This window comes from Enhydra lutris, unplaced genomic scaffold (assembly GCF_002288905.1).
Source record: "Enhydra lutris kenyoni isolate GAN:26980312 unplaced genomic scaffold, ASM228890v2 scaffoldscaffold55, whole genome shotgun sequence".
Classification (NCBI taxonomy): domain Eukaryota; kingdom Metazoa; phylum Chordata; class Mammalia; order Carnivora; family Mustelidae; genus Enhydra; species Enhydra lutris.
The window spans coordinates 6,601,328-6,626,789 of NW_019154139.1; the positions used below are offsets into that span (position 1 = coordinate 6,601,328).

The following is a 25,462-nucleotide window of genomic DNA, read 5'->3' on the forward strand; positions in this document are numbered from 1 at the left end:
ATGGAGAGAAAAAACCCCGAGCCGAGCCGCTTTCGGCCCCTGCGAGGCGGCCGCGGCCTCCGCCGGGGGAGCCCGCCCTGAGGCGCGCCTGACCGGGGAGCGAGCGCGCGGGCCGGAGCGAGGCTCGAGGGGCCACGGCCCCGGCCCGCCCCGCCGCCGGCCGGGGCGCCGGAGCTGGAGGCGGCAGAGGCTCCCCCACCCCCACCTCGCGCCGCGCCGCCCGCCGCTGCCGCCGCCGCCGCTCCCTCCCCTCCCGCCCCCGGCCGAGGCCGAGGGACCGGGCGGGGGGCCCCTGCAGGTAACCGCCGCCCGGGCTTGAGGGGGAGGGGCAGGGGTCAGAGCTAAGCGGGGCCGGGCCGGGGTGTTCGGCCTCGGGGGCCGGGGGCAGAGGTCCTAGCCCGGCCGACCTGAAGTGCTGAGCCCCCTGGACTCCGAGGCCAGGGTACCGGGTGCTGAGGGGAAGGTCCCTGCCTGGCCCGACCCAGGAGTGCAGAGAGGAGCGGCCTGGCCTGGGGGTGCGGAGGGGAAGGGGCCCGGCCTGGCGTTAGGGCGCTGAGGGGTCTGAGGGGTCTGGCCTGGGAGTCCGGTAGGATTTTGGCACCAGTCCTAGCCTTAGGGTGTCGGCGGAAGGTACCTGCTTGTCGCGGCCTCGGGTGCAAAGGCGGCGGGTGTGAGCGGGCGGCGCCCAGGGGTCCGCGGGGTCAGCGCCGCCCACCCCGGGACCCCGGGCAGCCCCCGGCGTCCCGCGGCGCTCGCCTCTTGGTGGCGGCTGGGGGCGAGGCCGGCGGGCGAAGGTTGGGCTTGGGGCGGGAGCGGCGCTGGCAGCCCGGAGTCGGAGCGCGCCCTGCCGCGGGAGGGACGGGGGCCCGTTTATTGCCATGTGAACACCTGAAGCCATGTGGACGCGGCAGCTTCTCGCCTGTTGGGGGCGGAGGACAGGTACCGACTGGCGGGGCGCAAGGTCCTGACGCGGGGGGGCCGGGAGCGGTGCGCGGGACACACTTCCTGCGTGCGGTTTTCTCCTCCTCCCCCGCCGCGGTGAGCCGGGCGGGTGTTGGATCCGGTGGTCCCGGGTGCGAGCGAGCGCCCGTTTAGGGGCCTGAGGTTGAAGCTCCTGTCTCCTTCGGGGCGGGGGGAGTGGTTGAAGGAGAGCGGCCCCTCTGGGCCAGCTCGCTCGGAAGCGGCTGGAGGTGGAATGCCTCCCGTGCGCTGCGATGGGAGTGGAATTCGGTGTGTTTTGGGGGGGAGCGCTGAGCGGTCTCCTTCCTGGGCCTGTGGGTGGGGGTTATTGTCTGTTTTTGTGGTTGTGGATGCTAGAGCTGTCTGCCGGTCTGTAGGCATCCCTTTCGTTTGCCCTTAGGGGACAGATAAAAATTAGGACTTTTTCCTCCTTTTCTCTTTGCCCCCCCCCCCCCCGAGATTAGATGACTCTGGTAACTGCTGTAAAATGGATGGAATTTTCAAGCTATTATCTAACAGGCAGATCTCTGAATGATAATTGGACCCTTATGTTAACAGCTTCAGTGAAGACTTTTATGAAATATTTTACATGGGGTGGCAGCGGTAGATCTTACGTGGGTAGAGTGGGAAACTGCTGTGAAGTCCAACCTGGGAGACCAGGAATCTACTTCCAGGTTTGCCCCCAAATAAACTGTAACCCCTGCCAAGTTACCTACTCTCTCAAGCCTCCCAGTTTCCTTCTCTATTAAATGAGGACTCCCTTCTAGGTCAAACACTGCAGGGCTTGTGGGTAGGTTTTCTCGTTTGTTTTGGTTTTTTAATGTTTGTTTGTTTGTTTGTTTTTGGTCTACTACCTTGCGCTTTTGTACAGAGGCAGCCTTGTTGAGAAATGCAGGATGTTTCTCCCCTGGCTTTTAAGATCCTGTCCCACTTTTTAGTATCCAGCCTTTTCCTTCTTCAACAGAGCATTGAACTTGGTTAGCATAGTTTTTCCTCAAATCCCAGATACTGTTCTGTGCTTCGCAGAAAGTATACTGTATTATAGTCTGTGTTGAGTATGTCTTATGTTTTTTTGTTTTTGTACAAAAAAGTTACCAGGAGAAAGATTTCAGAGAACATTTGACTGTTTGGAAGTGTGGATAATGTAAGTGTATTGGGGTCTGTGTATGTTGGTTGGCTGCAAAGAATTCCAAGGTCTTTTTATGCAGGGAATTGTGGAGGGACCTTATTTAAAATTCGTTGAAGGGATATTTGGCATTTGGCTAATTTTTGCAATTTCCAACTTCAGTATTCTCAAGAGTAGGGATAAAGTGGAATTCCATAATATCTCTTGTGAAATGGTATGCTGGTGGAATTAACTGTCACCTCAGGGTGCACTAATTGTTTGCATCCCCAATTTATTCCATAATGGTGGCCAATGCTTCCTCTCAGATGCTGCAGAACCCCAATTAGTTTCACTGATTTTATGGTGTGTGAGAGCCTTAGGCCATGCTATTGACTGGTTAGCCCTTCTAGACCAGCCTCAGCTCTGGTCTTGTCTGTCTTAAATTTCTGGTACTGTTGATGCTTTGAGGGCGTGTGCCTAATGTGGTGTAATGTGTCTTCTGCCACTTTTTTTATTCAGTCTGTACAGTTTCAGAAATGGTCTCAGCAAGGGGATGTGTGCTCATAGTGTTGACTTTGGAGATGGATTGGTGTAATTTTTCTCATATGTTAACATGGGGCCTGTCACATAGGCAGACACTTTAATATGGCTACACAGAGTAATAATTGGGAGTTTCTCAAAATAAGTAATTTATTCTGTGTGGGTATTCGAATTATGACCTAGTGTTTGGTGTGGGATTTTTAAAATCCTGGTTATTTAAGTCGTAAGTCGTTCTCACACTCACATATGTTTGTATTTGTGTTACAACATAACGAGGAAAAGATTATCATAAAACTTAGAGGTGATTCGTGTGTGCACGTGAGAGAAGGTTGCTAAGGTAGTAAGATGTTAGGAGACATGGGTTTTAGGTTCCCTAATCTCTTAGGGGTATACTTTTTTCTTTAATTTCATAAAATGGAATGGAGTGTAGTTTAAATCACATCCATTTAGACCAAGAAATTAAAGTTGGACATCTGGTGAGTCCAGCTTTTTCTTCATATGGATAGGAAAGAATGCTAATATTTGTGCTGGCTTTTTATGGTTGTTTTTAAAATCCATTATGCTAGGTTCTGTCCCAGTTGTTTAATTTGTCTTATAGAATCTACCCAGAGACCTGAGAGGTGTAAGTGATCTCTCCTTTTCCTGAGAGGTCAAAGAGCTAGTGAGGGAGGGTCAGAGATTGGCCATCCTTACCGTGGCTGCAAAGCCTGACTAGATCTGTTATAGCTCACTGCCTGCGCACCGCACAGATCATCGGGTGGTAGATTGGCCTTGGAGTCTGTACTTCCTGCTGTGCCCTATTTTTTTTTTCTCTTAAGTTATAGTGAAATGGAAATCTGGACTTGGGCAAAATACTGGAAAGCATGTTTTTTGCAGCTATGCCACCAGACCAGACTCTGGTTTAGTGACCCCTGGGACCTCTATACACTTTCACTTTCCCTATAACTCGCCAGTTTTGCTAGTGTACCTGAGATGTAATCTAAAAAATTTCTCCTTCATTCCCAATTCTGCCATTCTGTCTTTGAGCCAGAAACTTCTTGTATCAGCTCAGAGAATGGTATCATATGAGGGGCTGTCTCTCTTCCGGTCCGTGCTGCCACACAGGTTTGCACTGCACGGTCTGTGTTTGACCAGATGGGACTGAAAAGATATATTTCCAGAAGACAGTCCCTTGTGTGGCTTAAGTTCTCTTCCTCAAGGTTGCTTGTGTTCAAGGCACCTTAGTGCTCATTAGATCTGTCTGGGGTTTCTGACTCTGCTACCTTCATTTTCTTTTTGTGGAGGTAAAAGTAACAAAATGAAGCAAAACCGTAAAACCCTGTTTATGTTGGAGTATAACTGTACGTCAAAGTTACACATTTGAAATATAATGAAGTCTTGGCTTTCATAGGGCGTAATTTGGGCACATTGCACTTAGACTGGATAGCTTTTTTATTATTAGGCTGCTTAAAAGTCCTCTTAATACCTATGATGTGTGCAGTGTGGGTGAAAAGGTTCTCATGGTGACAAACACAATCAGTACTTTTCGCGTTAGAGCTGTGTTTGCTTTGTAGGTAATGCGCACAACCCAGCAGGAAGATGAACTAGAAAGTGACTTATTGGTGTATCTGTGGCTTGTTATCTGATGCTTCATTGTGAGGAAGTTAAGAAAGAGAAAACATCAGCTGTAGGGGGAAATATCCTTATTGTAGTGTGCACGTGGAAGCTGTTCTGTAGGGAAGGGTGGAAGTTCGTTGGGACACTTGAGTGCCACAGCGCCTGATGGGAAGGTGGTTTCCATGTTTGCACATCACATCCCTGAATGTGGACGGAGGCCCTCTGTGCGTGTTCTGGTTTTCATTAGCAGGTGTTTATAGACGGTTTTCTAAGCATGGGTGATGCAGTGGTGGGCAAGGGAGAAAAGGAACCTGCCCTGGAGATGGGCTGTAAACAGTAAGTAAATAAGAATATCAGGTAGTGATAACTATGAGATGAGAATAGAAACAATATGGTAGTGACTTGGGATGCTGTGTGAGAGTAGATGTTCCGTCTTCTGATGCCTTTGCTGCCAGCAGGGCAGTCAGACTTGGTCTGTGGGATGGATGAAAATGGCATTAAACAAAGTAAGTAATTTGCTTTAGCCCTGAGCATCTTGGGAAGTTAATCCAAAGAATAGAAGTGGGTTGGTTGAAGTCTTTCCTCTGTTTATATCTTCATGCTTTGTGATTGGGGACCTGGCTCAAAGGAGCTGAGCCGGTAAGAGAAAAAAACGATTACCCCCTTATAAAGGGTAGTTCTGATTTAAAAAAAAAAAAAAAGTAGAGATGTGTTATAATATTGGTGAGTGCTGGGCGTTGTTAGAAACATTCTTCAGTTGTGTTTGTGTGTCTTTGTTGTAATCATCGTACTTGGTTAAAGCTTCAGGTGAAACCAACAAATATTAGTAACATCTGTGTGCAGGGCGCTCTGCTAGGCATTGCGTCAAACAGAGGATCCCGAGCGACTGAGTGGAACTGTGGGGGCTGCTGCGGGAAGCAAGGATAGCTCGGAGTCAGGGGGCTCTGGTAGGGAGAGAAACAGTGCCGGTCAGGTGGGTAGTTTAATCACAGCCTGGAGGGTTCATCCTCCCAGCCTTTTCCAGCCATCCTCCTGGATCCCGCATCCCTTTACTCACCGTGTCCGTGCTCTCTGGTTATAGAGTTCTGTAGAGAGCTGAAAGAAATCTTAGAAATCAGCTAGTGTGGCTAGCCCTTTGGCTTTACAACTCGGGAGAGCTGCTGAGGAGAGTGGTGACTTCCAGATTCAGGCAGCTTTATGCTGACGGAGTCAAGGCCAGGACTCCGCTCTTTGCCCGCGAGGCGGGTTTTCTTTCCACCGTAGCCCATGCTGTCACCAGAAGATTGACAATTAATAGTTGCTCCTGAGTGGAAAACGAAAGGAAGTCTCTGAGTACTAATGTACCCACTCAGTTTGAAAAAGCCCATATATTTCGAGTCTGAAGAAGTCAGGGCATGGGCATCTGGGTGGCTCAGCCGGCTAAGCGTCTGACTCATGATTTCAGCTCAGGTCATGATCTCAGGGTTGTGAGATCGAGCCCTGTGTCCGGCTCCACGCTGGGTGTGGGGCCTGCTTGAGATTCCCCCCCTCCCCCACCTCACATTCTCTCTCCTTGCTTTCTCAAAAAAAAAAAAAAAAAAAAAGAAGAAGAAGTAGTAGTAGTAGTAGTAGTAGTAGTCAGAGCAGAGGCAGCATGTTAATCTGAAAATCAGAGTATGGAAAAGAATATTATACCATTGTTACTTTTCACACAGATCTGTAGTGTTGGTTTCTCAGGCCCCATGATGGAGACATAATCCCGTTCTGATCATGTCTTGGTCTGGAACACATGCCACATTCAGCATTAGTTGTGAAGTTAGAGTAAGGCCCTTTAGGTACAGGGGGAAATTTCTGAAATGGGGCTGAGTTCTAAAATTCAAGAGTTAAGCCATAAGAGTCCCGTGTTTTCACCTCCAGACCTTGGTTTTGTGGAAGATTTCTCTTCTGCCTTCTGAAGCAGCCTAAGTACGAAACGTCACTTGGGGAGTCTGGAGACAGTTCACTGTGGCAAGAGCAAGGAGTCCTGGCGAGCAGAGCTGCGTCCCGGAGCATTTCCCTGACTTAGAGCTCTGGTGGGCCACTGACCTGGGGACAGCTTTTGTATGTCTTTGGCAGGACTGTGAGAGGACAGTCCTGCTGTGAAGAAGCCACAAGACGGGCACTTCATGGAGGCAGCAGAGCGTGTGTGAAGGAGGATGTCTGGCCACAGTCTGGCTCCGTCACTTTGGCAGTGACATTTTGCCTGAGCCACAGTTTCCTCATCTGTAAAATGGAAGCGCCCTTTCCTTGGGGCCGTTCGGAAGAGGAACTAACACAGGAAAAGTATACAGTGGGGTGCATTACCTCTAGGGGACACTCAAAAAATGGTACTTGTCCAGGACATTAGCGTTCAACACTGTGTGCTCTGTACCACGACCCTGGACTAGACCGGGGTGGGTTCCTGCCAAGTGTGTTGGTTTTAGAGTACACTCGGGGGTCTCACGTACCTGCCCAGTAGAGAAGGGCACATAAACAGGGTGTCAGAAGTGCTCTGATGAGGGAGTACAAGGTGCTCTACCACGATGTGGAACCCTAACTGGAAAGGTCACATGGGGTACCCAGGTGGCCCAGTCAGTTCAGCATCTGACTCTTGATTTCAGCTCAGGTCATGATCTCAGGGTGGTGAGATGGAGCCCCACGTTGGGCTCTGCACTTGGCGGGGAGTCTGCTTGAGAGTCTCTCTCTCCCTCTGCCCCTCCCCTGACTCATGCTCAGTCACCCTCTCTCTCTAATAATAAATTTTTAAAATCTTAAAGAAAAGAAAAAGGCAGGTCACAAGCGTCTTCTCAGAGGAGGATCATTTACTTCCTCTTCGACCCGCTTGTCCCTCAGCTCTCCCTTCCCACCTCTGCAGCTCACTCCACTCCTGCTGGACCGTAGGTGTTGCCTGGACCCTCGTATTGTCGTGTACTCTCCCCGGTGCTCTCGGACATCCCCAGGCTTTCGTGACTGTCTGTGAGCTGACGAGCCCCACACTGGTAACTTCAGCCGGATCTCTCCGGCTTCCCGGCTCCTGCGTGACGCCACCGCGTGCATCCGTCACCAGTAGCTTGAGCTTCGTGAGTCCAAAACTGAATAGATACCCCTTGAAAGTTCTTTCTCCTTCATCTGTCCCCTTCTCCGTGAGTGGCTTTACTAGCCAGGAAGCTTCCCAGATTAGCATCCTCCCTCTCTGTCCCCTTCCTCTACATGTCATCCATCACCAAGTCATTGTCAGTGCCGTTTCTGTGCTGTGACTGGAGTCTGCCCATTCTCCTGCCACTGCCCTCTGCGCCACCATCATCTCATACCTGGCACACGGTGATTGCCTCTCAGCATGGCCTCTCCATTTCTCCTCCTGTCTGTCTCTCCTCTACTTCGCCCGGAGTGGCCAAGAGTTGCCTGTCTCTTCTCCACTTAAAATCTTTTTATGGTTTCTCATAGTGCTTGGAAGACAGTCGTTTCTCAGGCCCTCAGGACCCTGGGCCCTGCCCGCCTCTCTGACTGCCCTTCCTGCTGCCTTTGCTTACCGTCCTCCAGCCACATTCCCTTTCTCGAAAGTCTCCTGAAGGCACCCAGCTCTTTCCCACCTCAGGGACTTCTTCATATGCTACTTCCTCAGCCTCAAGCACTCTGGCCAGCCCAGCCTTTTTCTTATCCTTCAGGATATTTGTTGAATGAATGAGTAGCATGAGACAGGCAGCAAAGGAGATGATGGGGTAAGGAGGGAAAGTGTCCGTAGAGTCCATCTACAAAGATGCAAATGATGTAAAGTGTAAAATGATGCTACCACTTTGGAAAACTGGAAGTTTCTTCAAGAGCTGAATGAATGGGGTGCCTGGGTGGTGCACTTGGTTAGGGGTGTGACTGTTGGTTTCGGCTTAGGCCACGGTCTCAGGGTCATGGGATCGAGCCCTCTGTCAGGCTCCACACTGAGCGTGGAGTCTGCTTGGATTCTGTCTCGCTCTCCCACCCTCCCTCTCTCCTTCTCTCTCAAACAAATAAATAAATCTAAAAAAAAAAAAAAAAAAAAAAAAAAAGCTGAATGTCTGTCTACCCTGTGACCCAGCAGTTCTGTTTCTAGGTATCTGTCCAAGAGGAATGAAAATACACGTTCCCAAATAAGCCTTATACAAGAATGTTTGTAGCAGCTTCATTCATGGTAGCTAGAAACTCTAAATAGTCCAGATGTCCATCAGTGAGAGAACGGATAAACAGATGCATTCATGCTGCGGAAGACCGCTCAGCAATACAAAGGAGCGAACTACTGATACATGTAGTAAGATTGACTCTCCCAGGTATTAATGCCGGATGAAAAACCAGACACAAGAAAGTACATAATGGATGATCCCACTTACAAGAGCTGGAGTAGGCAAAAGTGGTCTATGATACCAGAAATTGAATCAGTGGTTGCTTCTGGGGTGGAAGGGGATTGACAGGGCGAGGACATGAGAGAACTTTCTAGAATGAGGAAATACTCTGTCTTGATAGGCAGTCATCAAATCTGATTGAATCATAGACTACATGTAATTTTATTGTCTGTACGTACAAATGACCTAGGAATTGTCCTAGATTTCTCTTTTTCCTCCCTCACTTTCAACTTTTAATCTCCCAGCAAGTTCACTTGATGTCCGTAACCTATCCTAAATTTGTTTCTCCCGTCTCAGGCACCGTCCCCGCTTATCCGGACTGTACTGTATCCTCCTGACTGGTGTTCCAACCCCCTATTTTTGGTCTCCTCCCAAACCATTTCTTCCACTTATCAGCTAAAGTGACCTTTAAAAATTCAGATTGGGTTATGTCAGTTGTCTTCCCACAGTCCTCGAGTAGCTTTCCATGGCTTTCATGGTGGCCAGCTAGAGCCCGCCTGCCCTGTTTTCCTCTGAGCCCATCTGCCCCGGCCTCCTCCTCATTCCGCACACTTTTCAGCCTTGTTGACTGTCCCCCTGTTCTTTGAATACCTGAAGTTGATTTCTGCCTTAGGACCTTTACACTTGGCTCCTCCCGCTCCCAGGAGCACTCCACTTCCCGGATCTGTGTGAGACTTGTTTGTGGTTCAGGTTCAGTTTTAAATGTTTAGTTTTCTGGGAGGTTCTCTCTGACCCTCTGTCTAAAGTAATGCCCCATCACATCACCCAGCTTTATTTTATTCATAACTTTGATCAAATCTGAAATTGTCTTTGTCTTTTCTTTGTTTGCCTGTCTCCTCCCTCTCAGATTTTTTTTTTCTTTTTTAAGATTCTATTTATTTGACTGAGAGCGAGAGAGGAAACACAAGCAGGGGGAGTGAGAGAGAGAGAAGCAGGCCTCCCGCTGAGCAGGGAGCCTGATGCGGGGCTCGATCACAGGACCTGAGATCATAACCTGAGCTGAAGGCAGACAGTTAATGACTGAGCCCCCCAGGCGCCCCTCCTCCCTCTCAGATTGAGCTTGACTTGTTCATTGCTGTATTCCTAGTGTCTGCAGTAGCGTTTGGCCCATACGGGACCATACTTGACTGAGTGAAGGCGTCGGGCATGGTGGCGACCTGAGGAGCCTGCTCAGGAGGTCCCCCTGTGAGGCAGAAGGGGCCAAGGAGAGTAAGGACTTCGGCTTGGGAACTAGGTCATGGTGGTGCCATTCATTGAAATAGAAAGTAGTGGAGAAAAAGTGATTGGGCTGGGGTATAAAGTGATGAATTTCATTTTGGACTAAAGTTTGGGGAAGGCATCAAGGGTTCGAGGCACAGATGTGACACTTAGGAGAAGGAACTGGGCTGTAGACTCAGACTTGGAGGTTAGCACATTTGGTCTGGCCTAGAAATAGATGAGGTTTTTCTCGGGAGTGGACAAGGATGTGCCTATGGAGAGGGAGAGAAGCGGTTGCTTTTTCCCTGCCTGAGTGCTGAGTGCCTCCCGCCAGCGTTGACAGCTTCAGAGTTCAGCCCTCACTGGGGAGGTTTTGTCGTCTCAAACCCTCCCCTCGTTACTGTTGCTGAGAATGACAGTGACCCGGAGGACAAGACCGAGGAATACGAACATTTGAGGGAGCAGGGCAGCGTTTCAGGAGCAGGGGGTGCAGCCCAGCGGGTTTGGAGGGAAACCCAGAGTGCATGGCACGAGGACAGAAAGTGTTCCAAGTCAGAGGCCATGGCCAAGTGTCCAAGTGTCCGTGGGGAGGGGAGGGGAGGGGAGGGGATAGGTGAAGCCGACTTGTGGCATGTTCATGAGAAAGTGAGGTGGAGACAGTAAGTTCAGGATCAAGTCTGCCGAAGTTGGGCTGTTAAAGTTTGTTAAAGTTTGGCTGTTAAAATTTTTTACTCAAAAAATAGCTGCAGGGAAAATCTGGGGTCAAGAGAAGACTATTTTTTTTTCTTTATTTTTTTCTAAAAGATTTTTATTTTATGTGTTTGCAAGAGAGATCACAGAAGGAGAGGGAGAAGCAGACTCATTGCTGTGCAGGGAGCCCGACACAGGGCTCGATCCCAGGACCCTGAGATCATGACCTGAGCCAAAGGCAGATGCTTAACCGACTGAGCCACCCAGGCACCCCGAGAAGACATTTTTTAAAATGTGTGAGAACCTTGAACATGTGTAAAGGGAAGTGGGAAGGAGCAGTACAGGACTGTGTTGAAGTTGCGGGAGAGCGTGCTGGGCGGGGAGGCCTTCCGCAAGACCGCAGGGCCAAGACCGCAGGGCCCGCTGTGATCAGGGGCGTTGGTTCAGATGGTTGAGAAAACTCCTCTGGGAGGAAAGCAGATGTGTGGGTGGAAAGCATAGGCCTGAGGGCTGGCAGGTAAGCAGTGCTTTTCTGTGTGTTCTGTGAAGATCCTGCTGAGGGACAAGAGTGAGGTGGGGAGTTGGAGGCTTGAAGAACGCAAGAAAGATCCGAGGAAACTGCTGTGGCAAGCAGCTAGAGCTGCTAAGGAAACAGGAATTATGGAGGGGGTAGAAAGTGGCTAGGATGAGCTTTCCAGCTCTGGGGTTTTTCAAGAAACTGATCAGACCTTTACAGTTCTTTGTCTAGTGTCTAGATTCCAGTGATTTGGACTCAGCTTTTCCTGCATTAAGTCTGGCGATTCCACTCCTTCTCCAGATGCCTCTGCCGTTCCCATTGATTAGACCAGTGACTTTTTTTTTTTCCTCCACAGACAGAGATCACAAGTAGGCAGAGAGGCAGAGAGAGAGGGGAGGAAGCAGGCTCCCCGCTGAGCAGAGAGCCCGATGTGGGGCTCGATCCCAGGACCCTGGGATCATGACCTAAGCTAAAGGCAGAGGCTTTAACCCACTGAGCCACCCAGGTACCCCCTCTCATCTCTTTCTTAGCGTTTGGGTATATGTGTAAAATTTTTGCTGGAAAAACTGCAAAATGTTTTCGCACACCACTGTACTAGGTGGTAAGATCCTTGCAGTCAAGGCTGTGTTTTGTTTTATTTTATGGCCCCGGCATCTGGCATTTTGCCTGTCAGTGCACTGCGAGTAAATGCCGGCTTTGCCTGTGAGGCTGTGCTCTGGAATGCCCATCTTCCTCCTCTATCTTTACCCATATGTTACAGTTACGTATGTCGTACATTGCGGTTGATAGAGCATGTGTCTTTCTCACCACAGAATTGTGTATTTTTAGGTGGCCTCCATATCTTGTTAATCTTAATTCTTGATCTCTTTCACGTGGTAGGTATTAAAAGTAATGTCAGATTTGGGACGCTTGGGTGGCTCAGTCAGTTAAGCGAGACTCTTGATTTCGGCTCAGGTCGTGAAATCGAGCCCCGTGTCAGGGCTCCGCGGCTCCAGATTTCTCTCCCTCACCCTCAGCACCTCCTCCCAAGCATGCACGTATCTACACGGGCTCTCTTTCTCAAATAAGTAGATAAGTCTTTTAAAAAAGAGTAATGTTAAATTTGGATTTGTTGTAAAAAAACAAAAACAAAAACGTGCAGAGTGTTCCTAAGAATAATGAAAATGGTTCAAGAATGGGGAAAAATTTCAGAGAAAATATCAGCCAAAGAACTGAGTTAATTTAACCTGATGAAGTACTCTACACAGTAAGTTACCAAGGGTCTTAGCATGTGTTGGAGAGTGACGGTCAGCTCTTTCTCAACCCCGAGAAGGAAAACAACAGCAGACGAGTGGGGTGGTAGTTGCTTAGGGGAACAAACCCAGTAACCGCCTGCTCCGTGAGGACGGCCAGCAGTTTCTCCTGGGGAGTTGTAGACCCTGGAACGGACTCGCTTGTGTTCAGTAATCCCTACGCGATGGCAGAGGCCTAAAGAACCTGCCGTCAGGATTCCCGCCAAACCACAGCGACAAGCACAGCGTGCCCGGGCCGTGTCGGTGAACCTGCCGCATGGAAGGGTCTTGCAGCCTGCGGCATTTATTCAGTGTTTGTTTTTTTATAAAAAATGCAAATATTTTTACATTGGCTAGCAAGGGGCTGTCTCTAAAGATAAGGGACACAAGGCTAAAGGAGGCCTATAGGAATGAAGTATCAGAGAAAATGAAAATTCCCATTTCACCTCAGCCGAGGTTGCTAACTTCATGTCGTGCTAGGAACCAGAAATGCAGAATAAGTAAGACCCCTTCCCTTTCCCTGGAGTGCGGTGTTGTATAAGAGTCGGACAGGGAAGATTCACATTTATAAACTCTCTGTGGGATCTGTAAGGCTAAAATAGGGGTAGCCTGAGTTCCAGGAGAGAATTGGGGGGCGGGGGCTTTACTTCTGCTTAAGTGTGGGAAGAGTATTGGAGAACACCATAGAGGGAGGGACAGACATGCGAGCACCACCTGGGAGGATGGCTGGGAGAGACAGCTAAGTGGCCGAGTCGGGGAGGAGCACTCCAAGGGAAGGTCCTTCAAGAACCAAGGCCTGCAACTATGTTGCATATTAAAGGGAAAAGCTCAGGCTCTTCAGGGGGCCTGGAAATGACAGGGAAGGGATGTCAGAAGGGGCTGTGGGTGAAGAGTGAGCCTTGGATCTGGGCCAGAGCACTGGATTCTCATAAATGGAACAAGATTTTGGGGAAGAGAGGTGTGATATTGAGGGACTAGTTGCGGGGGAGTTGGGGGGAGGGCTGGTGAAATGATCATCTGTGCCTCTTCCTCATCAAGACTCCAGTCTGCACGAGAAAGATCTGCAAAATTTAGCAGCTGGTTGAAATAAATGGATTTATAGGAAATTTTGGCATCAACCCACTTGATTCTAAAACAGGCGAGGATCTTTTATTTATCAAAAACTGGAATAAATAGTACTAAATAATAGGTAATAAAATTATATAAATAATAATTCTAAGTGCCAGATATTGTTCCAAACACTTGAAGAAAAGTAACTTTCTTAATTCTTAAAAAATCCTATGAGGTAGTACTATTATCTCCATTTTTACTTTATTTATTTTTTAAGATTTTATTTATTCATTTGAGAGGGGTGGAGGGGGAGAGAGAGGGGAGAAAGCATGAGCGGAGAGGAGAGGCAGAGGGAAAAGCAGAGTCTCTGCTGAGCTGGGAGCCCACCGTGGTGCTAGATGCCAGGACCTAGAGCTCACAACCTGAACTGAAGGCAGATGCTTAACCTTCTAAGACCCCCAGGCACCCCTATTTCCTCCATTTGTTAAGAAGAAGACACTGTAACAGAGAGGTTGAGCAACTTACCCAAGGTCTCATCTAAAAAGCAGCAGAGCCAGGATTTGGTATCAGGCATCCTAACTGCTGACCCTGTGCCCTTAATCTGTACACAGTGCAGTTCTGGGTTTAATTTAAATGAACTGGGTGATAACTCTTGTAGAACAAGTCTGTGACCCGTCTGAAGGGAAGGAGTTTGGGTTTGGATTGTAGGAGCAGAGTGGAGCCCAGGAATTGCCTGGACCTACTTGTTAGAACACCATTTGTGTGAGGGCAGGGACTTTCTGTTCCTCATCATCTCCCCAGTGCCTAGAAGAGTGCGTGGCACATAGTTAGTGCTCAGCAAATAGTTTTTGTGTGTTTAATAAATGAATTTTGCTGCCAGTTCTCAAGAGAACATGCCGTGGAAGCCTCAGTTCCTTTTTTCCCTTGGACTCTGTTCATGATCCCTTTCTGAATTAATGAGTCCTGTGAGTTTATCTCTTGCTTGTTCTCATTGAACTTACCTTGCTGGGCTTTCAAAGGATGCCAGCTCAGTCTGCTGGTTTAGTGATTTAAAAAAAACCCAGCGACTTATTTTCAGAATCAAAATATTAGGTTTTAAGATTTCAGCAGTCTTTTAATGTAAATATGATTTCTTTTGTTGGTGCTCTTTTGGCTTTTCGTATGCCTGTGTTGAAGACGTAAACCTTAAAAATGTTACTAAGGAGAATTGGATATATTGTACACGTGAAACTAATATGACACTGTGTTAACTAACTGGAATTAAAATAAAAACTTTTAGGGACCCCTGGGTGTCTCAGTCCGTGGAGCATCTGCCTTTGGCTCAGGTCGTGATCCTAGGGTCCTGGGATCAAGCCCCCTCATGGGGCTCCCTGCTCAGCAGAGAACAGAGCCTGCTTCTCCCTCTCCTCCCACTCGTGTTCCCCCCGTCTCTCTCTCTGTCGAATGAATAAAATCTTTTAAAAAAATAAAATAACTTAAAAACCAACCAAAAAAAAAAAAAAAAAAAAACCCTACTTACCTAGAAAGAGGGAGAATTGGAAGTGACTTCCAACGATTGTAGCTGGGATTACATATTTATGGAATCCTTCTCAACAGACCAAGCATCATCTCTACTTACCTTTTTTTGCCAGTATTCTTAATATTTGATACCAGTCCACATGCATCTGCTGCAGAAGCTTCCTCAGTGAGTGAGTGGTTAGGAAATCTCTTCCAGGCGCCCAGTGGTGGCACAGCTAGAGAGCTGTCTCCGCTAATGGAAAGCCACAGCATCAGCTCTGTAGAAGGCATATATCTGATTTCATTAGCAAATTACTAGGTCATATAGGCTCCTAAGGAGGAGCAGACTAATGTTTTCTCTCTGTTTTAGTTCATTCTAAATTAAATCATTTGAGAATAGGAGAATAGGAAATTTTGTCTCTGTTCATCTATAAATATTCAGACTTAGGTCTGTAAGCCAATATATTCTTTCTTTTGCTGACCTGATTCAGCTTAACATTCTATGAAAATATGTACCTCATAATATTTTATTTTCTCTTAAGAATAAGGTTTGAGTCTTACCAATTAGAAATTTGAAAAAATCCTACCACTCTTAGAGATGAAATGGTCATACGAAAATAGTTTTTTGTTTTTCTTTTTAATTTGAGAGAGAGAGAGCATGAGAGGGGAGAAGGTCAGAGGGAGAAGCAGACTCCCTGTGGAGCTGGGAGCCCAATGCACGACTCGATCTCGGGACTCCGGCATCATGACTCAAGCCGAAGGCAACGGCCCAACCAACTAAGCCACCCGGGCGCCTGAAAATAGTTATTTTTGTTGAAGTAGTTACACAGAGAATTATGTATGTTAGAGAAAAACAAGTCAAGAAAGTTAGCATTGTGTTTTAGTTTAACTTTTATAACTGTCTTTTATTGACATGTGTCTTTTTATTATGAAATTAATATGTGCTCACTGTATAAAACAGTACAGAGGTGTATAATACCATTCTCCAGAGATAACTTTTTACAGTTCAGTACATATTTTTCTGCACTTTAAAAAAAAATTGCCTTTATTTTTAAATTTTTTTACTTTTTAAAGATTTTCTGTATTTATTAGAGAGAGAGCACAGGCACAAGTGGCAGGGTAGGGGACAGAGGGAGAGGGAGACACAGACTCCCTGCTGAGCGAGGCTTCCTTACGCTGGCTCAGTGACTCAGTCCCAGAACTGGGACATCAACACCAGAGCTGGTCAGACGCTAATCCAATCGAGCCACCCAGGCACCCCACCTTTATTTTTTAGAGTGGTTTTAGGTTTCAGCAAAATTGAGAGCAAAGGTACGGAGATGTCCCACACGCCTCCTGCCTCGACACACGTGCAGCCTCCCGACTGTCAGTATCACCCACCAGCGAGGTGCATTGTCACAGCTGATAACCCTGCATTGACACATCGTTGTCACCCAAAGCCCATAGTTTATATTACAGTTTACTCTTGATGCTGCGTCGTTCTGTGGTTTTAGAGAGTCGGAGAATGACGTGTACCCGTTACAGTATTAACAGAGTAGTGTCACTGCCCCAAGGCTGGCTGTGTTCCACCTGCTCATCCCATCACCCTTCTCAGCCACTCATCTTTTTACTGTCTTATGGTTTTGCCTTTTCCAGAATGTCATAGAGTTGGAATCATACAGTATGTAGTGTTGTCAGTTGGTTTTTTTGACTCAGTTATATGCATTTAAGTTTCTTTTGTGTCTTTTTGTGATTTGGTAGCTCATTTTTTGTCACTGAATAATAGAACTGCATTTTTTTTTTAAATCTTTTTTTTTTAAGATTTTATTTAATTATTTATTTGGCAGAGAGAGAGAGAGAGAGGGTGAGAGAGGGAACACAAGCAGGGGGAGTGAGAGTGGGAGAAGCAGGCTTCCCATTGAGCAGTGAGCCTGATGCGGGACTCGATCCCAGGAACCTGAGATTATGACCTGAGCCAAAGGCAGCCGCTTAACGACTGAGCCACCCAGGCGCCCCTAGAATTGCATTTTTATGTGTAGATGAAGGTGGTTCTTAATACTCTTTAACGAAATATTGCCAGGTGTGTTTTGTTGTTGTTGTTTTAAGATTTTGTCCATATATTTATTTTAAGAGAGACCTTGAGGGGGGCAGGAGGAACAGAGGGAGAGGTGACAAGCAGCTGCAGCACTGAGCAGCACTGAGCATGGACCCCAACTTGGGCCAGTCCCTGGACTCTGAGATCATGACCTGAGCCAAAATCCAGAGTTGGCCGCTCAACCTGCTGAGCCGCCCAGGCACCCCAGTTCCCAGTTTCTGTTATAGTTGGTTCATCTCCCAAAAACGTACTTGTTTTAGACAGTTTATGGCAAATATAGCAGCAAGATAATTTACGTGTATTAAGCCACTGATCTAACGGCTAACATTTATAGATCTTTTATTAAGTGCACAGTATTTATATTCTGTAAGGTCAGTACTTTACCTGTAAAATGGAGATAAAGAGATTGAGGAGAGATTAAGTCATTTGCAAGAGGTCACTCAGCCATTGATAGAATCCAGTCTTGAACCCAGCTCTTTGTGGCTCCAAAACCTCCTTCTCCCTTGTAATGTAAAATGTGCACCTTCTAGAAATGCATACTGTCTGGCTGCTTCCTTCCCCACCCACCTGAGCTCAGACAGCCCCTGTGTTTGCACTTGCTCTCTGCCTCACTCTCTCCCTTCACAGCATTTATCTGACATGTTGTCTTTTATCTCTTTCTTCCACTTAAGTGTAAGCTCCATGGGGTAGACCCGGGCCCCTTCCCCTGTGCATCCCTGTTGCCTAGCACTGTACATGGGACCCAGTAGGGGCTCACATATTTGGTGTGGAGAGTCTGTGCCATAGGTCCTATCAGTCCGTACGATGTGCCTCTAATCACTTTTGTAGGACAGATTCTTAAATTATTTTCCTTTTTAGTTAGTGATTTAAGCAAAGGAGTTCAAAGACGTGTCCCTAGAGGAGATGCTGAGGAGCAGCTGAGCAGGAGACGAGGCTGCTGTGGAGAGGAGAGCTGGGAAGTGGTTCGAGTGAGGGAGTGGGAGACCTGCCAGTGCTGCTGTCATGTGTCCCAAAGGGTGACTCTTCCTCATTCCCCAGTCCAGCTTCTTACCACTGCAGGATAGCATCTGAAGCACAGCTCTTGTCATGTCCCTCTCAGTTGTGTGCTGGCTTAAATGTGGAGGCCTTGCCTTGCTCAGGGCTCCGGAAGAGGCCGCTCCCCTGCCCATCCCTGCCTTTCCCGGCCCATCTCCTGGTTTCCCTACACGCGTGCTCTCCTGCGGCTTCCGTGTCCTCAGTCCCGTGCCAGTGCCCCCTGCCTGCGCTCCATCTCTGGAGATCGTGGGCTTTCAAGGCCTTTTTTATTTGCTCCTTCTTTCATGAAACCTAACATCCCCTTAACTGGGTGTTTCTCTCATGGAATTTTGTAATTTTCTTATGTATATTTAATCTTTGCTTTGTATTATACTCTTCTGAACGCGTTCTCGCCCTCCTTCCCCAGTCCTCTCGGAAGGCAAAGACTGTAATGTCAACATCCTTACATCCTCTGCGGTGCACTGACTATGTGAGCGGACTGTGAATCGTTCTTGAAGTGGAGAAGAACAAAGGTAGACGAAAGACAGAATTAATGGCATTTAGTTTTGGCACAGGACAAGGATTATTTTGGTGGTCAGGAATGTTGCTGAAGAGAAGCTGAGTTTGGGCGCAGGGGCGGGGAGGCGGTCAGTAAAGCATGAAGTCCGGTGAGTCTCCTCTTCTGCGGGAGGAGGCGGGGAGCCAGATGGAGAGATGACTAGAGGAGGAGCAGTTGATTTTCCGAGTTCTGGGATGAGTCCTAGGACTTGCCCTCAGGGTGTCAGCAGTATAGTGAGGGAAACGGACGTGTTAGAACAGTATGAACCTTATGAAAATTTAGCCATGGAGAAGGGAAGACCCTAGAAGACAACGTGTGATTCTGGAAAAGGGGTTGGGGTAAGAGCCAATGACCTTAGCAAGATCAAGGTCCCAAGGTGATGGGCAGAAGGGTTGGCATCGCGCAGCGGGAAGCAGCCTTCGGGTCAAAACAGTTGTTCTGTCCCTCTTAAATGAGCATTACAGAAGGTATCCAGAGATATTTTAGGACGATGATGGTGAAAGGTTAGCTTTTAGTGTTTGAGCTCAGATCTTACAGGAGAAGTAGGTCGGTATTCAACAATAGTGAATTCCGTGTTTGAAACTTTCATAGCGGCTTGTTCAGTATTTCCAAGGTCTGCAGGGCTGGAGACTGAAATTCGTGGGAGGGAGCCAGGTTGCATGACGAGGAGCGGGAGAGACCAAGTCATAAAATTGCTCACTCTTGGGTGTCCTGGGTTCTTTTAGACTGAGATGCATCCTTGGGTTTGGTTTTGTGTGTGTGTGTGTGTTTAAGATTTTAAGGTTTTATTGTTAAGTAATTTCTACACCCAACATGGGGCTTGAACCTACAACCCTGAGATCAAGAGTCACACACTCCATCAACTGAGCCAGCCAGGTCTTCGTTTAATGAATGTGAAGTTCACAAACACAAAAGTAACCATTTTTAATATAATATATTATTAACTGTAGTAACCATGCTGTACATGAAGTTTCCAGAATTTTCATCTTACAACTGTGAATTCAATACTCTTTGGCCAAAATCAACCATTTTATTATTTTTAAAATTAATTTATTTTTGAGAAGTGTGGGGGGAGCAAGTGAGGGAGGGGAGGAGCAGAGGGAGAGAGAATCCCAAGCAGGCTCTATGCCCAGCGTATGAGCCCGACACGGGGCTTGATCTCACGACCCTGAGATCATGACCTGAGCTGAAACCAAGAGTCACATGCTTATCTGACTGAGCCACCCAGGCGCCCCAGAATTAACCATTTTCAAGTGAATAGTTCAACAGGTCAGGGGCATGTAGTCCATTCACAGCGTTGTGCATGTACAATCTCGGTTTCAAAAGATTTTTATGACTCCCAAAGGAAACTCCACGCCCTGTAAGCAGCTAAGGCCCTCCCCGCCATCCCCGGCCCCTGCCTGGCAACTAGCAATCTGCTGTGTGTCCGTGGGTTGACCTGCTGTGACGACGTCATGTGAACGGAATCCTAGGACGTGTGACTCTTTACCCCGCTTCTTTCACTCAGCGAGTTTCTGAGTTCATCCGCATTGTAGCATATGCCCTGACTGAGGACCTGCTTCAGTTCTTAATAGTACGTTAATGAAGTATCAGTATCTGTTCAGTTACACTAAATGTACCCCACTAATCCCACTGCTGTGAGATGTTTCTCGTTACTCGCATTGCTAGTTAGTGTGATGCATTTGCTAGAGTTGATGAGCCGATATTGATATCTTACTGTTGACTAAAATCCATGGCTCTTTTTAGGCTCACTCTTTGTTGTATGTTCTGTGGATGTTGATGAAGACATAATGTCCTATATCCACCATTACAGTATACATCATCATACAGAATGCTCTCACTGTCTTAAAAGTTTGTTCTGACCCACCTGTTCATCCCTTCCCTCCCCTTGGGCCCCTGACAACCACTGATTTTTTTTTTTTTTAAGGATTTTATTTATTTATTTGACAGAGAGAGAGATCACAAGTAGGCAGAGAGGCAGGCAGAGAGAGAGGGGGAAGCAGGCTCCCTGCTGAGCAGAGAGCCCCATGTGGGACTCGATCCCAGGACCCTGAGATCATGACCTGACCCGAAGCAGAGGCTTAACCCACTGAGCCACCCAGGCGCCCTGATTTTTTTTTTTTTTTAAGATTAGACACAGCAAGAGAGGGAATATAAGCAGGGAGAGTGAGAGAGGGAGACACAGGCTTCCCGCTGAACAGGGAGCCTGATGGGGGGCTCGATCCAAGGAACCCAGGATCATGACCTGAGCCAAAGGCAGACACCCAAGGACTGAGCCATCCAGGCGCCCCCAACAACTAATCTTTTTACCGTCTCTGGTTTTGTCTTTTTCAGCATGTCAAGTAGTTGGAATCATCTAGTTATGTAGCCTCTTCAGACCCGCTTTTCACTCAGCCATGTGCATTTAGATTAGTTTGTGTCTTTGTGTGTCTCGTAACTCATGTTTTTTATCACTGAATAGCATTCCATTGTATGGGTGTACCACAGCTTATATCCATTTACCTTTTGAAGGATGATTCTATTGCTTACGGGTTTTGGCGATTATAAACAAAGCTGCTGTCAGCATTAATGTGCAGGTGTTTGTGTTTACAGAAATTTCAACTCATTTGGGTAAACATCTAGGAGCACAGGTGCTGGATTGTATGATAAGAATTTTTTTTTTTTAAGATTTTATTTATTTATTTGACAGAGAGACAGCAAGAGAAGGAACACAAGCAGGGGGAGTGAGAGAGGGAGAAGCAGACTCCTCACTGAGCAGGGAGCCCGATGCGGGGCTCCATCCCAGGAGCCCTCTGAGGGACTCGATCCCAGGACCCTGGGATCATGACCCAAGCCGAAGGCAGACGCTTCACAACTGAGCCACCCAGGCGCCCCCTTGATGAAAATATTTTAGCTTTGTAAGAAACTGTCAAATGATCTTCCAAAATGACTATTAACTTTTTTTTTAGTTGCAGTAAAAGTTGCAATTTTAACCCATTTTTCAGTGTATATTTCACTAGCATTGATTACTCAGTGTTGTGAAACTGTCACCACCGTTTGTTTCCAAAACCTTTTCATCCCCCAAACAAACTGTGCACCTGTTGTACAATAACTACTCATTCCCTCCTCCCCCTGGCCACAGGCTGTGGTACATCTAATCTTCCTGTCTCTATTGAATTTGTCTGTTCTAGGTATCTCGTGTAAGTGGAATCATCCAGTATTTGTCCTTTTGTGTCTGGACACAAAGCTTAATGTTTTCAGAGGTCATCCATGTTGTAGCAGCTGTCAGAGCTTCGTTCCTTTTCATGGTTGACTAATACTTCATTGTGTATATGTCACATTTGACTCATGCATTCATCTGATGGGCACTTGGATTGTTTTTACCTTTTGCCTGGTTTGAATAATGCTGTGGTAAACATTGGCATTCAGGCATCTTTTGTATCTTTGTTTTCAGTTCTTTGGGGTGCATACCTGGAATGGAATTGCTGGGTCGTATGGGTAGTAACTCTGTGTATAAACATTTGAGGAACTGCTAGACTGGCTTCCAGAGTGGCTGCACCATTTTACGTTCACGTCCGCACACGTGAGGGTCCCAGTTTCTCCACATCCTGTAACACTCGTAATTTCCTGGCTCTTGATCACAGTCCTAGAAGTGGGTGTGATGTGGGATCTCACTGTGGTTTTGATTTGCGTTTTCCTAATAACGTTGAGCATCTTGTCATGCGCTTATTGATCATTTCAGTATCATTTCGGGAGAATTACCTGTGGAAGTCCTCTGCTTATTTTTTAATGGTGTTGTCTCGTTAGTGTTGAGTTGTAAGAGTTCTTTGTATATTCTGGATACTGGATCCTTATCGGACATCAGATAGGCAGTTTTCATTGTCTGGGAATTTGGAGTTCTTTTCTTCTAGTATCATTTGAATAAGTTACTTTAGATACATTGGCTTAGATATGAATAAGCCTGTGTGCAGGTTCAAACAATAGTGGGATCCCAGAAATAGAAGCAGTTTTGAATGATTTTGAAATTTGATGCCTGTATTATTATTTACTCACTGTATTTTTTTTGCCGATATCTGTGAAGCCTATATAGCTCACAAGACCCAGGAGATGTGAAGAAACCAAGCTCGGAAAGTGGTCCCAGCATACATAAAATACTGTAAACCACTTTATTCCTAAGACAGAGACATTGAAGGTTATGTGTTGAATCATGTCATATTAATTGACAGTCATACTCTAAACACAGAATGACGGGAGCACTGCCAGTGATAGACAGCCTGTCCAGAAACTTCACTAGAACTTTGCTTCGGAAAGGATTCCTCTCGTTTCGTCAACACATTGGTACATGTATCGCCTGCTTCTTTGCAGGTCCACTTTCCACCTTCGGCTCAGGGTTTTCTACTTACCTTCCAGCCAGTTCCACTCCTACTTGAGTCCCTACGTGGGCATGTGCTGTGTTCTAGAAGCTGTGTCTGTCTCTTTTACCTTCTTGGAGGAGAGGGTTCATGTAGCATTTTGAGCTTAATAGAAGGCAGAGATCCTTGGACTTTTTTTTTTTTTAAAGATTTTATTCATTTATTTGACAGACAGAGATCACAAGTAGAGAGGCAGGCGGGGGGCGGGGGGAGCAGGCTCCCCACTGAGCAGGGAGCCCAATGTGGGACTTGATCCCAGGACCCTGAGATCATGCCCTGAGCCGAAGGCAGAGGCTTTAACCCACCGAGCCACCCAGATAAAAAAAAAAAAATTATCATTTTTAAAAATCCCGTATTAGGTATAGGGTTAAGGGGATAATATGAGGAGAAGATTCTTCTTTGAGTTTCTCATGCCAAGGATTTTCAGTCAGATTGTGAGGGACGCTTGACCAGAACTGTAAAAAGAATGGAAATAGCTTCTAGGCCTGGACCATTGGAGAATGTTGGATCCTCTGTATTGTTTCTCCTTCAGTGCCTTTTCGGTTCATTGCTTTTTAGGTTCTTTGGTTTTCCTTTTAAATACTTCAGCATTTTCTTCTTGCCTTTTCCCTTTCTCCCCCCTATTTTTGGTAGCATGTGAGGTGGAGTGCGTTAGGTATGATGATTTAACAGCTGTCTTGTAGGTACTTGACTTTGAATTCCTCACATGCTGGGCACTCTCTGCCTTTCTGTTCCCCGTGTGCAGCCCCTAGTAGGACTGCAGTAGGATCTGGGTTAACGAGCTGCAAGCACTATGCTTAGAGAGTGGGCCGTGCCATTTTTAGAAGACATTCTAGATTTCTTGAGTCTGTGGCTGTTGTCTCTTCCCTGTTCCAGAGAATTCCCAGCAGTTCTTTTCCATGTCGCTTTGCCCCCATTCTTTTCTCATTCCAAGGCTCCAATTACATGGATGTGTCAGACCTCCTCTTTGTGTCCTTTTCGTCACTTACCCTGTCTCCTGTATTTTTGCCCCTCTCCGTTTTTCTTTCTGGGTAGTTAATTTTGACCCGTCTTGCATTTAACCAGGTCACTCTTTGACCCGTCTGTGCTTAGTTGAAATTAAGAACTCAGTGGATGGGTTTATTAACTTTTTTAGTTTGGGTTCTTTTCAAATCTGCTACATTGCTTTTTTATGGAGTCTTGTACCCTGCTAAATTTCTCAAGCTTGGCTTTTTTTTTTTTTTTTTTTTTTAAAGATTTTTATTTATTTATTTGACAGAGAGATCACAGGCAGGCAGAGAGAGAGGAGGAAGCAGGCTCCCCTAGAGAGCAGAGAGCCCGATGCGGGGCTCTATCCCAGGACTCTGAGATCATGACCTGAGCCGAAGGCAGCTGCTTAACCCACTGAGCCACCCAGGCACCCCTCAAGCTTGGCTTTTTTAAAAACAGGAAATATAGTTGTTCTATAATCTTTCAATTCCATTATCTGGAGTTCCTTTGGGTCTGTGACTGTTTTTGATGGTTCTTACTCATGGTGTTTTGTCTGTTCTTATGTTTGTGTGTTGAACGTGGTATTTGAAACATTATTTATAGAAATAATTAGAGGCCTTCAGTGTCTTTTTCCAAGGAGGATTTTTATTTGCTTTTCCAGGTGCTTAAGGGTTCTAGCAAACCGGGATCACATTAGTCCAAGTGGAGAGTTTTAGATTTTCTGGCCTAACCAGGTGATTTGAAGCTGAATCTATGGGGAGGCGGACTTCCTTCCATTTCACTCTTACTCCTGGGATGCTGCCCTTTAGGGCCCCAGTCCACTGATTGGTGCAGGGCAGCCGACAGAGTATCTCCCTATGCAGGGCCCTGAAGGACCAGACCTGCCCCTGGACCTCTTTGGCCACCACTGGCAGATCAGCAGTTGCCCCGGGTCTTACATCTTTGGATCTCTGTTCTTTTACAGCAATTTCTCACTCCCTGTTATTTTTTTGTTACTTTAAAAAGATACATGTGTACGTTATCCAGTTTCTGTGTCACATTACTTAGTCCATCATTTTTGGTTGCAGAATATGAGACCTTATTTTCTTGGGCTCGTGTTATCCTAACATTCACCTAGAAACAAGTGACCATAAGGTGAGAGACACGACACCGTAGTCTTGTTTACACCTCAGTGTGACGCTGAGTGAGTAGGAGATGGCAGAACTGATTGGGAAATCCACGAAGGGTTTGTGGGAGGGTTCTCCAAGAACCGTATCTCGAGTAAGCCAACTGCATGACTTTTGAATCCCGCCTCTACCACTCACTAGCAGTATGCTTTTTTTTTTTAATTTTTAGCAGTATGATCTTAATCAAGTAAATGTTCTGTGCCTTTGTTTTCTTGTCCAAAAATGGAAATATTAATTGTACTTCCCTGTAGTTGTACTGATTCAAGTAGTTAATCATGAAAACTTTTAGGATATTGCCCGTCTCACCGTAATCACTAGATAAATTTTACCTGTTATTATTAACAATCTAGAAAATTTGTTAGTGTCTGATATTTCAGAAAACGTTCATGTCATTTGGCTTTTATTGTCAAAATTTGGGATCGCAGGCGATGATGCCTTCTCATCGGCTGCCTTATTTCAGAGTCACTGAAGTTGGTGTTTGCTCATTTCATGCCAGTGG

At 46.7% G+C, this 25,462-nt stretch overlaps 1 protein-coding gene across 3 annotated transcripts in view; it reads left to right on the forward strand.

The window, feature by feature from the left end:
* Window positions 1-249: 249 nt before the first annotated feature.
* LOC111157499 (transcription factor 20) overlaps window positions 250-25,462 on the forward strand; it is a 104,088-nt gene continuing 78,875 nt past the window's right edge. For all 3 annotated transcript variants that reach the window (XM_022518944.1, XM_022518945.1, XM_022518943.1), the window contains exon 1: window positions 250-298. The gene's annotated coding sequence lies outside the window, so the exon portion shown is untranslated. The remainder of the gene's footprint in view (window positions 299-25,462) is intronic.